Source organism: Varroa destructor, unplaced genomic scaffold (genome assembly GCF_002443255.2).
Source record: "Varroa destructor unplaced genomic scaffold, Vdes_3.0 BEIS01000004.1, whole genome shotgun sequence".
In the NCBI taxonomy this organism is placed as follows: domain Eukaryota; kingdom Metazoa; phylum Arthropoda; class Arachnida; order Mesostigmata; family Varroidae; genus Varroa; species Varroa destructor.
Window position 1 is genome coordinate 12194898 of NW_019211457.1, and position 17605 is coordinate 12212502.

At 40.1% G+C, this 17605-nt stretch overlaps 1 long non-coding RNA gene across 2 annotated transcripts; it reads right to left on the reverse strand.

Moving 5' to 3' along the window:
* Positions 1-1642: 1642 nt before the first annotated feature.
* LOC147755853 (uncharacterized) lies at positions 1643-14621 on the reverse strand. Of its 2 annotated transcripts, none has more exons than XR_015326790.1 (3): positions 14399-14621; positions 5212-5415; positions 1643-3514 (listed from the first exon to the last, which is right to left on the reverse strand). It is a non-coding gene; the product is annotated as an uncharacterized LOC147755853 (long non-coding RNA). The 2 variants fall into 2 exon arrangements; XR_015326789.1 differs by having other exon boundaries at positions 1643-3528.
* Positions 14622-17605: the final 2984 nt, after the last annotated feature.

The following is a 17605-nucleotide window of genomic DNA, read 5'->3' on the forward strand; positions in this document are numbered from 1 at the left end:
TCTGTAAGCCCCCCTCTGGATTGTGATCGCCCAGATCAGACGGACTGACATCCTTGAGTTTTTCAAACGTCAGTGTGTGATGTTTCTTATTTAACCCTTGCTAAATTCGTCGCATGACCCGTAGCGAGTGTTGGCCGTATAACGGATCTATGTGCCTGTTTGCCACCGAAAACCTATGAGGGAATATGTGATAAGTTATGACAAAGACTGCAGACATGTTTTACGGATTGCAAAATCAAATATCGTCAATTTTTAGATTTGGTGTAGTCCGAAGAACGAATGTGACTCAATCTGGGTAAAGCAAACTTCACACTGCCCTCAGCAGCTCAATAGAAAAGAATCAAGCGTACACACTGATTTTACATATTAGACGGTTCTTTAATATGACGAGACTCTAGTGCAGCTATAGTTCAACATAATACTTCCTGTCTCGGCATTCTGCCTCTCGCAGTTGTCAGTTATATTGAAATGACCACATTATTATTATTATATGAAATCTATAGTTCTCTTGACAATACCACAGCACCTGGCTCGCTTAATCAATAAATTCTGCTTCCTTAATGGCCTCCTCGAAGCACTGCACAGAATATTAAGCCTCGCAGCTCTTAGATGGATTAAAGACACTTCCTCACACGGCTTCTGCACCAGATATTCAGCATCCGAATTGTGTGCACGAAAAAAACAAGCAATAACCCAACGAAAACAAATTGTTTTTGCCCAAGTTAAATATCAATCACTTTTGTTGCTTGCTAGAAAACGACTGCGTTGAATGGAATAAGCGCGGCTCTGTCGTATCCAAAAAACCTGTGTATGTGACTACAGTTACACATTCCCACATTGTCACCCGGCTTTTCGAGTTCCTTTTCCCCCACTCGACCGTATATCAGTATTTATATAGGTGGCTTTAAGTATTTCGATGCAACAAATATAAATCATCTATCACTATCAATAGGAAACTCCTATATTTTTTCATTGTTCACGGCCTGGGCGACTGCGATAAGTTCGATCAGTAGGGAGCGATAACACTGGGCGTTGTGTGTCGTGAAAGTCGACCAAACTTATACTCTATTATTGTAGATAAGTGTCAAATATATCAAAGAATTAGTTGTATTAAATGTCCCAAGTTAGAATACACAAAGAGTCTTGGTACATTGGCTTATTTCTGACCTGGGGCTAAAAATAGTCTTTATAAATACTTGGTCCAGTTATAAAGCAAACTTCAACTGGAGTTCAATCAAGTCGGCATCATCCTTAGACTCAGTTCTCGGAGCTAAAAGTGTCGAGCTTGAGAAACACTCTGATGGATTCAAGTTAAGTGTTTTTTTTTTGGAAAACCGATTCGTATGGCGTAAATGGTAGGTGGAAACCAAACTTTTTTGTTAAAACTATTAATCGGAACTTGAAAATAGCTACTTACATGTTTCATATTACAGGTACCCCTTTGGGGACTCGAGATGTATGTCTACCTGGCAATCAATGAAGTTAGAAATGAGATCCATATCCCTTGTAAAATTCGTATACAATAGCTTTCTTTACAGTGAATGCTCACTTGTTTTTATTCGTTTGCTTAAAGTGTCTATTGTAGAATCTTTCATTCGCATGCACAGGACGGATATAAATGTCTATCGACGCGTCCAATTGTGCGCGACATTCGTTATAGTTACGGTGCTTCAATAAGATCAATAAGACTATTTCGGCAGCTACGGCTATGCCTGTGCGAGAAAAGAGTCGCTGGCAAGAAACGGTCGGCTGGATAGCGGTGTGAACTAGAAGGTGATCCGCCCATATATATGCGGGCTAAACACTGAGAAACTTAATATCAAAGGACCCTTTCAGAAACAGTATAACAATATCTTACCATCTACAACAACAACAATGTTTGGCGCCCTATGTAAAGCTGATAACACAAAGAAGCGTTTTATATATATTAGTATGTGTCAGATGGTATGCCGCGGTAACTAGTGGGACTTAACCTTCATAGAAGACTGTCCTATGCAAAGTTTTTCTATGGGGTAGCCCATTTGACTACGCTGCTTCTATGAAGAGCACTGCGCGTATGCTGGTCAAAATTACGTAACGCTTCTTCGATTTAATTCACATTTATGAAAATGCTTTGCAAACGATACCGTATAAATATTTGTGGAAACACTCGTTGTCATAGCGATATTCCCACTTGCAATTAGACCCTTTTTTTGTTGGTTGGCTTCATAGGAAATTGTGTACACGTAGGGGTATTATATGTAGCAGAAATCTTATGAATATCCATGTAAAGTGCTTCAAACACATTTTGTGCTTGCGCTATGAAAATCGAGCGGCACTTTAACTTCGTAGTTGTATTTATGGGTTTGTACTTATAAGCCTACGATTGGAGTAAACATCTCGGTAAGTGCGCTTGTTAGATTGTAAAAGTTCTATCCTCAAGTAGAGAAGGTTAACCTTTGTTGAATCTAAACAGGAATTGGTGCTAGTGGACGCAGTGCGCTTCCATGCGCAATACCGAAACAAAAGAACTTCGCCTTCCTCAGAGGCCTCAGATAAGGCAATGCACTGCTGTGGTAAACTGATAGAACTAAATCTTGTATCGCGGTCAAAGGTCCCCTTTTTAAAGGCACCAGGTTCACGTTGGATGAGCCTTCATCCTGACGCATTCGAGTTGCCCTGCTTACTCAAATAGATGTGCTATTAATGAAAACGCCGATATTCAAAAGAATCTCTTGTCTAGACTATGGTTGTTCAACGTGGCATAATACATTGGGAAAAACAACATTACATCTTGTCTGTAATCGTTTGAAAAGCTGAAGAGCTCATTTTTGCCATATTTTTTCCGTGACTTCGTTCGTAAAGTTTGTGTTTCGAATGTTTTTTTCGTACCTGCTGATATCAGCGTCTGCAAATGCCGATATATGTATAAGCATGTGGTGAAATGTAGATCCAATGGGTTAAGAGTTTATTAATGTTAAAGTAAGCGACTCCCTTTTTAGTTGTTGTGATCCATACTCTAGTTGTACAGAAAAGTTAGTGAGTGCGAATCTATCGAATAGCTTATTTAGGGCCTTTAAAATAGAAAACAGTAAAATTGTCATTATAATTATATTTCGAGTAAGTTCGCCATTTCTCTTCTCTCTCTCTCTCTCTCTCTCTCTCTGTGAGTGAAACCGTATTTTTTCTGCCTGCTTCCCAAATCGTGCTCCATAGAAAATTCTGTAACCACCACAACCGCATGTCACGCACAGATTCGTACATCTATTCTATACGTATGTTCATACGTATTTATTGCGATCGCCAAAGGTTCAGTCATTTTGAAATTTGCCGTTTATTGCATTCTAATGGTGACACGGGGGAGCGGGACCAGCATACACAGCTGGCCTGCAAGAAGGCCATTAAGCGCCGGTCCCCCAACGTCGCGCGCCATCCGCTGAAATCGTGTCTCGCTTCGATACCGATCGGGCCAATAAATGCGTTGATTAAAACGGTCCATTAACGCAAAAGGCAGACCAATCACGATGTCCCGCACCTGAACGATGTAAACTGGACTTTGAGTTAGTTTTGTCATCGTTACACCATTGACTATATGCTCTAGAATATATTATCACTAATAAGAAGAAAAACGACGCCTGCTTTTTTGCCCCCGCGAGCTTTATCTTGTTGATGTGCATACCATGTTTTAGACACGATGTAACTTCCCGCATTGACGTATTAGGAAATCGCTAATACTTGGGGCGCGCCGAAGCATGTTTGCGATATCTTAAGATGCTGATGTTCGTCTATTCCTATTTTTACGATAGACGTTTTATTATTAGATTTTTTTTAATTTTGACTAGTAGAAAACAGAACACTTGCACTGAAGATCAAATACTCTTCACACTGCCACCTACAATTCTGTGTGATTTTTTTTTCAAACGCTAAATTATCTCTTACCTAGCTCATCGAAGGAATCTAGTCTCTAATCTCGGCTAGGGTATCCTGGAAATCTGAGTTTTCTTTTTTGTTTTTTCTAATACGAACAACAAAAGCCTGTTGCGTTTTTCAGTGTACCTATGTATTTGAGTATTCGGCAGTTAGAGGTATCGACGTACAGACGTCCTTGGCAAGGTTGTTTGGCGCTGACGCATATTTTGCTCAAAATATTCCATGCGTCAGCGCTAACATCCGTCGATTCTTCTCAGTGTATTAAATAGTCTTTAAAATGATTGTAGTTGCGTCAGATCTGCTCAAATTACGCTAGTGATCTGAGCCAATCTGTTTTGGTGCTGTCCATGATTAAGATCATAGCAACGCTTCGAAGCTACATAGGCACCATGCATTGTATATACAATACGCTGATTTAAAAATTAACAAATTTGACGTTTCTCTCCTTGCTGGGCCTTCAAGTTGTTCGGATTCTCAGCGGGCGACGGCGGTAGTTCATGTTGGCTGATCCGTGGAACAATGATTAGCGCTACCGTTAACAATAGGTAACATTTATCACTTTGACAAGTAAGCATTGGTGTTTTTGTGGGGTAGTCCTGTGTAACTCTGAAGTGTTGATGTCGGTAGCGTTTTCAGCACCGCTTTGACCGTCTATGTCGTTTCTTTTTCGTCTAACTTGCTGATTCTCGACGTAATCATATCTGTGACACCTGATGACGACTATATATGCCGTATGCGTTAGGAATAATCATGATTCGCACTTGTCAGTACTCTTTTCTACTTTTTTGTTGTCGTCATGCCCCCACCATGGCTCATACATCCCTAGCATTAAGTATAGTTAGTGGTACAACGTATATATAGCAAAAATACCAATGATATTGCACAGAAGCAGAGACACGCGGAGTAATCGTGGCGGCTGTAGTGCGTCTTGTGGGCTTCAGCCCCCAAAAGGGCGGCGGCCCAGGGGACCTTAGGTATCAATTGTAACGCAATTTTTACAAAAGGCTGTATCTGTGTATGTATATGCTTTTTCAGATGTCTATGTGGGGGGGAGGGGGGAGGGGGTAATGTGAGTAACAGCTACTTGTGCGATTGACGGACACAACCAGTTGTGCTACTACACTGGTCACAGCCGATTGGCTATAAACTAGCCTCTGTTGTTAGGGTTTAAAAAGCAACGGTGACGGTAGTAATGACCAGCATCAGCACCATCACCATCACCAGCGGCGACCACGATAGCAACAATAACAGCAATAGGCAAAAGAAAGCAAAGTGTTGTTGTTTTGTGTTGTTCTTGCTTACCTTTGCGAGCGAAATAAAGGAAGACCGATGGGTAGATCGTTGCTCTTTTCTGAGCGTTTTCTGTAACGCAGCCTACAACTGTCGTTCAAGCGTTTTCCTCTTCTTTTACCTCTTCAACTCTTTCTTCTTCGCCGCCCAGCCACCACAATGCGCATACGAACACGAGGGCTTTGGGAGACGACGGTTGGCCGTCCCCTAGTTTTTCTGTCGATGAATAGATAGCTATATCAAACTTGAAAGATAAGGACAAACCACGTAGGCAACAGGTGCTATTGTCTAATTTACAACTAACGAGGAAATAGTTGACAAAGAATTGTTCAATAACTGACGAATTTTGCCACTATGTACATATATAGATGTCACAGTAGCAACCCTCTGAATATCGCTTCGGGTTTCCCTGTTCCATTTCTATCATTCTTTGTACGATAACACAAAAATTTCACTACCTAATAAAGTAAGCGTCGCACCTACTAATTAGAACTTGATAGCTTTAGAACTTTAATGTGGTTGAATATATGTGTATACATATGTTCGTTTATCTGTCACCCTTTTTAGCTGAGGCACCTCATTGTCAAAAATTTGGCTGGATATAACCAAGAAAAGTATCAAAATTGTATTCTCGAACTATTTCGATTGACTGTTAAAGGGTCTTTATTTCATCGTCCTGCATAAGTTAATTAAGGGAAACTTTAGTTTCAAGCCCAATCTGTTTAGCTGAGACCACTCAGGGCTAACGAGTTTGCCTAGCATTCCGCTTGTTCCCCTGTTCGCGATATATTTTCGTCTGGTAACCACTTTCAATCTATCATCATCCGCTCGTACTGCTCGGCCCGTAGCACGGGCTTTCCTTCTCATGATCCGACCGGAAACCAACTCTTCGAGCGATGTTGTGCGTTTTATTCATGGTTTCACTGCTACTACGAAAACGAACCGAATCAGTCTGTGAGACTTTGTCGTTAGCAGGCAAGTATAACGAAAATCATATAGATGTTATTCTACTTTGTTCGTTGGCAAATATAAACATATAGAAATTATTTCTCGCCCACAAGTGTAGCATGTAGCAGTCAATGCGTCGAACATTGACACTGTTTGAAGTGGCTGACGATTCGTTGGTTTAGCTTGATTTATCTCGCAGAGTTCATTTCACAGGATCTTTGAATCGGTATATATTAGTTCGATGGCAATATCTGATTCAGTCACCCACAATATGTACACATAAACCTATCGATCGAAAAAAATTCAAGATACTATATTAGCCATTTAAATTTAACTGGCGACTTGGGGCGACTCGTTTTGCTCTTTATTTGTAATAATGACGTGTTATTATTCAACCAATGGTATATGCCTTACGTATATCTACTTTTCTTTGAGACGCCTATGTGTTTAAGGCCCCTACGAACACTCCACATAGCTGTAAATGTACGACCTTTAAACATTCGGGGCAATAGAAATAAAGCAAAAATAAACATTATCAAATACTAAAGGATACCCATTTCCATTGGCATTTCCGGTTAAGCAGTGGCCATATCTAGTCAAGAGAATGTCTTGTTATGTTTCCTTATGTCACATAACGTATATACACGTGTTGTCTAAAAGAGGCCCTTTGCGTTAGCTAAAGCTATTCGTTTGCTCATATGAAGTTGCTCAAAGTTAGAACTTTTAAGCTTCGTCGCATATCGGCACATATTATGCTTTTAGCCCTTGCAACAAATGAAATGTATCAGGAAGACGTTAGGCCACTTTTCGCGCATTTTCATTCTATTAAAATAAATTTTTTAAAAAACAAGTTCACTTCGCCTTCGCTTCGTTTCCCGTCACATAAGGGCAGCGGCAAGGCCGAGGCACGGAAAGGTCATAAGTAAATAATGGGCGAGTGGGTTCATGTTGTTCAATTGGTAATAAATGGCACCGCTGTGACTGGGAGCTCCAACATTTTAATTATTCACCAAAATGTAAAATAATCATAGTAATTGTATCATGCACCTTGTCGGTATAAGAGCGATACGACATTTAACTTAGCTTGTTAACTTCAAATGTTTCACTTGAAATGTATCTATATTTTTTACGTTACTTCACAATATACCAGGTAGTCGGCAACTGGGGTCAAAAATGTCAGTAAAAATTGTTATCTGTGCCTACGTGAAACCGAAAAACACATGCAATATGTTTCGCTGAGCAGGATCTAATGGTTATAGTTAGCGGCCATCGATGCCGCCTATAAGAGTACGTAGTGTGATTTTTGTTTGATTATATTTACGGCAGCAGATTTCGTCTATCATTCGGCTGAAATATCGCTATTATTTTTTTGTTGTGGCGGGTATCCACCAACAGCTGTAGCTTCGTATTGCTACCTGAGTAAACATTTCGCTGAAATAAAACTGTGACAGGCCTTGAGGAGCCTGTGAGATACGAGAAAATCCTGTTCCTGTACTAAGCTAATACGGTGGTAAGTGGTTTATCATCTATTATGACATTTTAAACATTTATCAACAACGACACGAAGATATCCATAACGTGATATAAATGAAAATGCTTACATCTTAATATCAGATATGTGTACGTGAATTCTACTAACATGCTTCTTATTTCAGTGCTGAATCTTTGGTGGGATGCAAACCGTTTAGGCTACACAATATTCGGTGTGTAGCGGCACAGAAAAATTAAGGAGTTCCCCGATTATCTCGAAAGCTAGTCAAAAAGTGTACATATGTACAAGTCTAGTCGATGCCCTCGCATCCACGAGCTTGTGATGAAATTGCCACAGAACAGTCAACTCATCGGAGGCAAGCTCTTCGGTCTTGTCACCAATGAGTGGACCTCACAGAATATGCTCCGGGCTGCTAATATTAGTTTTTTCATATACGGGAAATAAAAACAAACTTTAACTTCGATCTTATAGAACTACTAGGAGGAGGAACTGCAGACGTACAACAAGAGGTAATTGAAGTTGCTCTAAGTTACTACGATATGTTATTGACTTCTGTTGTGACACTAGATACGGATGGGGCCCCTGTCATGGAGGCCCTGACGTAACGCATGGGTCTAATTTAAGTGAAGTGTCTGGCCTATGCATTGAATCACATATCCAAGAATACGCTTATTACCATGACGTCCCGCTAACCGCAGCAAACTCTGCAAGAGAACGACTTTACGATGGAATTCATTGGGATCGATGGTCTTCTTATATTTTGTGAATCACTAAGCATTATCTTCGCCAAAATACGCACCACCATAGAAGCTAAAAAAAGACCAATCATGCCGAAAAAATGTTAAAAATTACTCACCATCTGTTAAGCAATAGCAGTTATCGAAACGCTTTTAAAGCATTTAGAACAACTAGAAACGGATTTTCCTATCACTGGCCATCTACGATCTGCCGCAACGTTGCGAATATAGCCCAGGAACATCTGAGACGGGACCTTTCAAACATCCCTTCTCAGAGAACTCGCAAATGCTGCAGGGGACTGGTTCAGAATACCAGATTTATCAAAAGTGTTGGTATCGATTCTGGATCCTGCGGTGAGAAAACTTCCATTTATCTGGACAAAAACTATCCAGGCATGTTCACAACGAAGCACAGGAAACTCTGAGGATATAAATGTCCTTCTCAGAGGAAATACTTTTGTATTGATTATGTCAACTCTTGAGTGCAAGAGAGCGTTCAGCATTGCCAGCCACTGTTGCAGGAAACAAGGAGGCTGGTTGTCTATGGGAACGACGCATGATTTTCTAATCATACTCTCATATCTCAAAAATAAAAGAGTCATTTCGTAACTTATATACAATAAATGATCTTGCATCCTCTGTGCTTTTACTAATTCTTCATATAGTATGAATTTTAGTTGTTGTTTCGCCGAGAATAGATCAGTGATTTAGTCGAGGACAAAGAAACAGCAATGGTGTCAAAAACCACCACGTAGTGGTCAGTGCGTTCCCCACGACTTAACTGCGTCAATAATCGGAGCCAAAGGTATCAACCGGGAAACAAAACAGACAAGATGACTAGGTTCGGCCTTTTGACAGGTAGATTTGCTGCAGCAAAAAAATGCCGTTTCTATTATTTTCCAAAAGCTTTATTTAGATCGCTTAAAGTTTTGACAGGTCTTTCACTAAGAAAAGTTGTAACCTTAACGAATCATAGAGATGTCTCATTGTTCTTTGATAAAATTAAAAATGGTGATGAATCTATTTACGGGCCAGTTATTGTCAGAGCTTTCTTAAATGCTAACGACACGAGCAGCATTAATTTGCAAACATTGTGATTATATGCGGCCATTAGCATGATTCAAATATGCCGCCTCTAAGAAAAAAAAAGAGTCGGTCCCTTCGGAGTATTAAAAGCAGGGCATTTCTCTTTTATGAATCACAGAATTTAATCAATTTGGAATTTTGCTTCCGCCTATTTAGGACAGGTTACGGTTTAACGAAGTCCGCCAAATCTTGTATTCAATACTGCAATAAAGTTTAAAACACTACAAACCCAAAAACGTTTAGGAGTCTGTATCTACTTCATCGTTCCTGAGTGTATCAGTTCGGAATATATAAAAAAAAAAACGTCTGCGTTATGTGTCGCCTACATTGCGTAGACGATTAGGTAAGTCACTTGACTGGAAACGAAGCAAATTCTGGTTACGTTCACTTATTTATGAACCATGATCATGCTTTATTGTCTAGACAACCATTATCTGTACACCCCCATGAAAAACAGTTTATTATTGGAAGGTAGGAGGTATTTTGAATAAATTGCGTAAAACGTCTGTCCGATTTAAGGATCATGTCGAGTTCGTACGTTCATTATCGTACGTTCATTATCGAATAAAAGCTGGCTAATTCAGATGAGCTTCACTCGAATTCAAGCTATTTTCTCTCAATTTTCTGTCGATAGCCGGCCGCTCGTCGTCTGGCGTATACCGCCTGAACCGTTTGAGCAGAACTGGTTATAATAGCTAGTAGTATTAATAACAATAATGGCGGCAGCAGCACTAGCAACTAGCTACCTAGTCGATTTGTCGAACCCTAGCTCCAGCACACAAACACGTCAGATTCTATGCACTAAGATTGCAAACATACATGTACACACATTGATTATTATAAGATTTTTTTACTGACAACAGCATATCCCGTTAATAAGCGTCGTATAGACAGTTGCTGCTGTTCGCCCGGACTTGATTCTGGCCAACTGCTGTCATTATCGTTACCGAAATAGAAGCTGTTGCAGATTCCGCCAATGAGATAAAGAAGTAAGGGTAGAAGGGTAACTCCTTCTGCCAGCAGCGGCAGCTATGAGGAATTCATCTAAACGCCCCCGCCATTGTTGGTTGTTGTAAACGCCGTGATGGTGATAGACCGTTGTCGTCTTTTTGGTATCTGGTGGCGAATTATTTTCAGTTGTTGTCAAAAAGCGCTACTATTGAGACGAAGCCTGCCGTGCTTCATTTTAACTATTCAATCGGCAATAATTACAGGTTAACGAGCGACGGGGTAGTGGTCAATACAGAACTATTCTTCACCTCATATCACAAGCGGATGATTTCGTTCATACGACCTTTGGCTGCCCCGTATTGATGCTTCAAGTAATATTTTCTGTCTACCACTGAAATAAATTCAGCCATTTTAATTCTGTTATATTTGGCACCTCATTATCCAGCCATTTTTTTTGGGGCGGGGAATTTTCTTTAAACGACTGGACAAAGCCAAGGTGCGTTAAACGACTTTCTAAATGCGAGCCAGACTAGGCGGAGATTATTGTGGCAGGAAACACCTTCGAATTCGACCCATCTAGCCCGCAGCTGTAGAGCCACTTTCTTTAGCGCACGTTGATGAATCGGAACTAGTGCGGTACTAATACTGTAGCCCTATCGGATGCTTTAGGTCCTGAAGCATTTGGTCATAGCAGAATACCGAGTCGTCTTTCCGTCTTGTCAGGCCTGATTCATCCCAGTACCGGTATCTTTCGTTTTCGTGCTTCCTCTTAGCCCTATTACCATCTGAGTGACACCTAATGTTGGGAATTTTTAAAGCGTTTATTAGTATTAATATGTTGTCATTTTATCAATAATTCCATTCTATAGGACGAACAAGATTTAGAATATGTCACCTGGAGATATAGAAACTTTCAGATAACATCTTGATCCCGCACATGGTAACAGAATTTGATAGCAGTGTAGCATCATAATTGACGATTCCTCATGCAAGCACTATCCGGTTGAATGTTTTTGTTATTATTATGTATCACTTTTGCTGTTCTTTAGGTGTATGCGTAATATTTATCGATATAATAAAAAAACGGCCTTTTAGGTTATTCAGATTAAAATAAACCAATGACAGGCCAGGCCATCACTTTTCGCTCGAAGGAACGACGACTAATGGAGTTCAGGACGTCGCGGAAGGAACACAAGTAGAGTCGTAGAACTCGATGCTGTATATTATATCGGTAAGCATCAGAAGACGTTTGATAATTACAGTTGCATCTTCTTGATAACATATAGTAGACATGACGCTTACGGAAAAGCATTAAGACCGACCAATGTAGATAGATACTGGGTAGAATCTCAGATAGTAACGCATCCAGTATCATATATACAAATAAGCATGAAGCTTTGACTGGGCGGGCGATGTGGTTCCGGAAATCGAAGCTAAGGGACATGCCCAGGTCTCTACTGATTAAAGCAGCTGACAAAACGAACAGAGTCAGAAGTATATGGTATAGCCCAACTGCATTTTGCCTTAGAAGAGAGATGCCATTTTCGCATATTACATAGCAATACCGTTCACTAACGACTCGCGTATGTATGAATATGCTCTAGCTACCTTGAAGAGGACTTTTTGTGTTTTTCTGTGCATAAGGAAGCTCGAAAATACTACGTATATGCTGATAATACTTCATTAGCACCATCCAAGCTTAAGTTTACTGTACCAAGGCTTTTTATTAATCACGGCCTTTAATGGCGACAAATTATGTCGTATTTATGTATCATTGGCGGGGTTCAGAACAGCTAAACCGCTAGTTAGCTTTTTAGTTAGAAGAGTAGACGTGAAGATGTTTAATAACATAGTGCAAACATTTGGGCATTATAATTTTTGATGCAAGCGGATTCATTTTGTCAAGGGCTATATTTAGGTGTTAGCCATTCAACCAAATGCAAATATTCTTCTGGGCCTCTCTCCAACAGTTCGTCAATTAGATTTATTTCCATCATTATACACACCGTTACAGCAGCCGTGATCGTCTTCTACCGCCGCAACATATATGTATGCGTGTATGTATGGGATCCATTAGTTGAGCGATAATTAAGCTTAAACCGAAACCACCTACTAAGCAGAATTTTGCTAAAGGCAAGCGGTAACTTTTCAAGAAGTAATCGACGTTTACATGCACTTTTTTGCACAGTCTTACGTGCATTCGAACGGTAAACAGGACCGACGCTGACCTGTTAGAGGCTAGTGACGTAGGTACAAATTATGCGCAGAACAATGACTAGTTGTACGCTAACAATAGTGGAAGTAGAAAGATGCTCCTTGGAACGTTCACAAGCAGAAATACCTTTGGGCCGCGCGAGCAATGGGTGGGTATACGTTGCATGAGGGAATCACTAGCCTACAGAGCACTGGTTTGAACAGTGACCCCCTAGTTAAGCGGCATTGTATTTGCTTATTGGACTTAAAGGTAACATGCGCATCCTGGAACAAGTACGTTTCTGTCGGGCTCGTACTGTTCATAGAAGACAGCTAGTGCCATCTGATCTGATACTACTTCAGAGCAGATCCGAACGGAAACCTCGCACATCAATGTAAACAATTTCAATTTAACGATAATAACGACCTATTTCCGAGAGAATTCCACAATTAATAACAAGCTTCAGTCGACTCACTCCTGAAAAGGAGGCCTTCTGAGTTTGCCAATAGAAATTTGCTTAAATATCTCCCTTTAGTTCTCGCTGTAAGTCAAAGCTATACTATATCACTACGCTTCCTATATTTTAAGAATCCTAATTTAATAGTATTACCTTCTGGCTTACGATTGCCACGTTTTCCAAAGAACTGTCAACTGTTCTCACTACTTTTGCACCGTTTTTGAATACTAGATGACTATTTAGAATATAGTCTTTATTGAACGCTCTGCTCATGCGACATAGCCACTTATGGAATTAACTCGTCTTGAAGTGGTGCGCCGACATGCATACACATTGCCCTAACTCACAATTTAGGACATCAGTTCTTAGTTGTGAAAACAATAATCCTATTCTACGGTGTATATATACATACCCATATATGTATCATGAATGGGGGACTTAATGACTAAAGTTCAAGTGGAACCGAAGTTCGCATGGAGTAACTCAACGTTATCAAACTAATAGGGTCAACTGGTCGAGCGTTGCCAATACACTCAGGATCACAGTGTGACATTAATGAGCAGTTTAGTGGGCGCTACGCGAAATCGCTTTGTAAAGCTTTTTGGAAAGATTTGGTTGCTTGCATCAGTCGATTCAGCGCTTAAATGGGCGCTCACTAAGCATATTCGAAACATAGAATTCCAGCGATCATTTATTTTCGCTCGAACGTGCCTCCTATACGGTTCGGTACACAAACGCTCACGCACACGTCGCTGCTATGGGAAAATGATAATATTGCCAGAGCAAAGCGTCGTGGTTTTTCTTTTAGCTTTTAGGTGTACGTAGCTTTCAGCTACATTTGTCGGTTTTTATAAATATGTGCGCAGCGTGACGCAATATCTATATAAATATATATATATATATATACACACACACAATCCGGTACGATCGGTAGCGTTAAAAAAATTCTGAATCGAGGATACGTGGAGGTAGCATAAAGCCGTGTTTCGAAGTATAATCCTATGTATCCCCGTTTGTTGACCACAAAAACATCTGACTATCTAATCGACAAAAGTGTTCGTAGGACACCCGTTCACAGACACAGTGCCAGACGCAAGCACTGTGACTAGCATACATGGTTCAAATATCTGTTCATAATAGCTATTGCTATTATTATCCGCAAATAGTTTCAAGAGCCTGCAATAGAAAATATAGAATAGTATATAGAAAAAAAAAAAACATGAAATTCACTACCAAAATTAGGATCGCCGCAAACTGTAAGACATGACAACTAGGCGTCTTTTAATTTAAGCCAAATATAAAAAATGTTTGAAGTATAGCAAAGGCCCACTCACGTTATCCGCATCATAGACGTACCCTACATGTTGGCTGTATTCATTGTTTATCTACGTTATGGTAATATTCGGTAGGCAGTGTGCCTTTATATCATACGAACGCGCAGCACGTTACGGTGGAATACTTTGTGTATAAAGTTATAAGCCTGATAATCGAACCCCCAACAATTACATAAGAACAGATAACAGGTAGAATAAAGCAGTTCTGTTAAGTGAATTTCTACCGATTCTGCTTGATGACAAAAAATGCTACGAGAAACATCATATACAGAGTTCAACCATCGATCGATTCAGTTTCATATGACCGCCACTACATACACCACCCGCTTATACATACACATATATGTATACATCTACGCATTTATCTAAGGGAGCGATGTTTCAGTCAGCTATAGACGGTGTTTCTAGACACACATGGAAATGATAAATTGATCAATAGTATCCATTCAATGTGTGGTCCCGCTAAAATAGCGGCCAATGAAGTCCTAGAGAAATCTGTAGGTTTATTTTTTCGATAAATATTATATAGCCGTTATAAGTTATACAGTTGAAATTGGACCGGACAGTCTATCTGCAATTGTATTCGTACTTGTACACAGATTGCAATGTCTATTAGTCCTATTTCAGCTGGTCGAAACAGGTCGAAATAGCTTCTCAAAATAGTCTACGGTTTAGTCTAAACCTTAAACTTGTTTGTTGTACGTCGATTACTATACATCAAGGTTGATATCTATAATTCATGAGTTAAAGTGGTTTGTTTCTGGTAAGCGCAGCATGATCGTGCTGTTCTCAAATCAATTACTTATCAATATTATATTAGCAGCTTGTCCTTTGCGCCAGCAGTTATTTATGCTGCGGTTCACGTTCCATTCGGACGACGACTTACTGTATATCGAGCGATTCTGGCCTGGCCCAAATTCGACGGGGTTGGAGGTCTTTAGTTCACAGCCAATAAGGTAACATGGTCAGCCGGGAACGAGACATCTTTTTAATCGTTTGCTACCGCCCAAGAAAACAGTTTGACCCTGTGCGACTTCGTATCAGTTTATGTACACTTGTTATTATATTCATTCGGAGTTCGACTGTTCGAAGTTCGGCATCGGGATGCCGTCGCTAGCTGGACCCTATCTGTATTGTTATGAGGACTGGTAATATGTCCATAGGTTGGAGCGGCGGACCACTTAACGCTGCACTTGACTCATTTTTGTTATTTTTGAAGACGCATTTCTCTACAGTTGTGCAAACCTACCTCAATACAGGTAGCCTGAATGATTAATAATAATAATAATAATAAAACACATATTTAGTGTCGAATATATATAACCGAGTTTAAAAGTGTTACATGCGCATACCGTTTGCCATACGCTTATTGCTGTCGTGCAGCATCTATATAAGGCAAGTTATCAGTTAAGATCAGTTCCCCAACTCGAAAGGTCCCAGTCATTCTCAGCGCCAGCATGGCTGGAAGCTGAAATGGAACTAGAGATATGCGGCACCACACAGCTGTTCATCTAAATGGAAGCCAAGAAGAAGAAGAAGAAGAACAGATGAAATTCTCCTGTTGGATGAGGCTGTAACAACTTGCCAATTATGACTCCGAGTCGACGATCAAGACCCTCAAGGAGGTCATCGTTCGCCTCAGTAACAACATCAACGAAATTAATGTAGAAATTATTGGCATATAGGATCAGTTCCAGGGAAATACAAGCATGAGTAATATCGTTAGTGGATCAAGAGAATAGATAGCAGAAGGCCAATGTGGCTAACTGCATAACAGAATTCAGTTATGCAACTTCGCTGCGGCGACGAGCTACTGGCCATTCGTGCTGATACACAGAGCTTATTATGAACTAAATTAGTAATAATAAAGAACAGTAAATAGCAAGCAGTGTCATCTCTGTTAGGCACTGACTCCTGCAGTCTGTCAGGATGTCCTGGGTTTACCAGCCTCTACTTTTAAAGAAAGACAAACTTGCATCTATCTAAGTTATTGTTAACTTCCCGAAATTAAGAGCTAGCTTTAAATTTTTTTCAATTTGTTCAGATTATCGTTGAGATTTTGAATGTTGCTTAATGGGATATAACGCAATTTGGCAAAACATCTGAGTTAAAATCGGTTGAAAAAAATGGGCTCCGCAGAAAAAACCTCTTCCAGCTTCCGAGGCCAATCTTCAGTAGTCGAGTTTTCATCGTTCGAAAATCACAGAGCTGCAAAAATTAATCGACGATTGATGAAACGCGGAAACCAACTAAAAACGGGTCCTTCCATGAATTGATGACAGGCGAATTGAAAGTGCATGTAATTTGCGGAAATTTAATTAACAAAAAATCCGCCTCGAGATACAGTCGCCAACCGGAACGGGACCAGACGAGAAAATGGCGTCGTTCTGCAGAGAAATTAAGCTCGGACACCAGGGGCATCTTCTCGTTCGCTGTCTCAATTCTCTTGAGAAGCTCACGGACTATTAAGACGGCAACCGAAATCACTCAGTTACTCGATGAAGACGCCAGACTTTATCGTTATGCCTCAGTTGCTTCCTAGACTAAGTAAAGGAACATCCAACGTTGGTTTTAGTGCGCTTATCCTCTCAATCTAAATCCGGTTGATTACGGGACTTTCTATGTTCCAAAAAGGGTAGTTGATGAGCATGCATATCCCACTATTGACTTCTTTTGAGAAGCTATAGGAAAAGAAACTACATATAGGATGGCTAATGATAGATACATGGCTGTCCTAAAAATGCGAAAAAAAAAAGTAAAAACGAGTATTTCTCACAAATATTACAAAATTATCCTTCTAGCCCGACTAGTTTAGAAGGTAATAAATGTTAAGGTCTGCAGGATCCGCTTATAAGGGCCTAATATTACTATTCAGGGCATATACCTGCTGTCATATTGACTCGAAGGTAAATTTTTTGACAGCGAAGTGCAAAGTGTAGGAATCTGCCCAGAATATTCAGAATTGTTTAAAAGGTACCCAGCCAATACCGGACTATTTCCACCGGAAAGCTCTTGACGGTTAAAGGAAATCAATTAGACTTGTTTAGGCTAAGTGATCAAAGTTTTCTTATCGAATCAGCCTTTTTTTGCAGGTAGGGATACATAAAGCGGTCTGTTATTCTAGATTAACATAAATAAATTAATTTCGATAAGTTCCGCGCAGATATATAATAATATAATAAGATCGGACAGTTAAGAACTTTGACG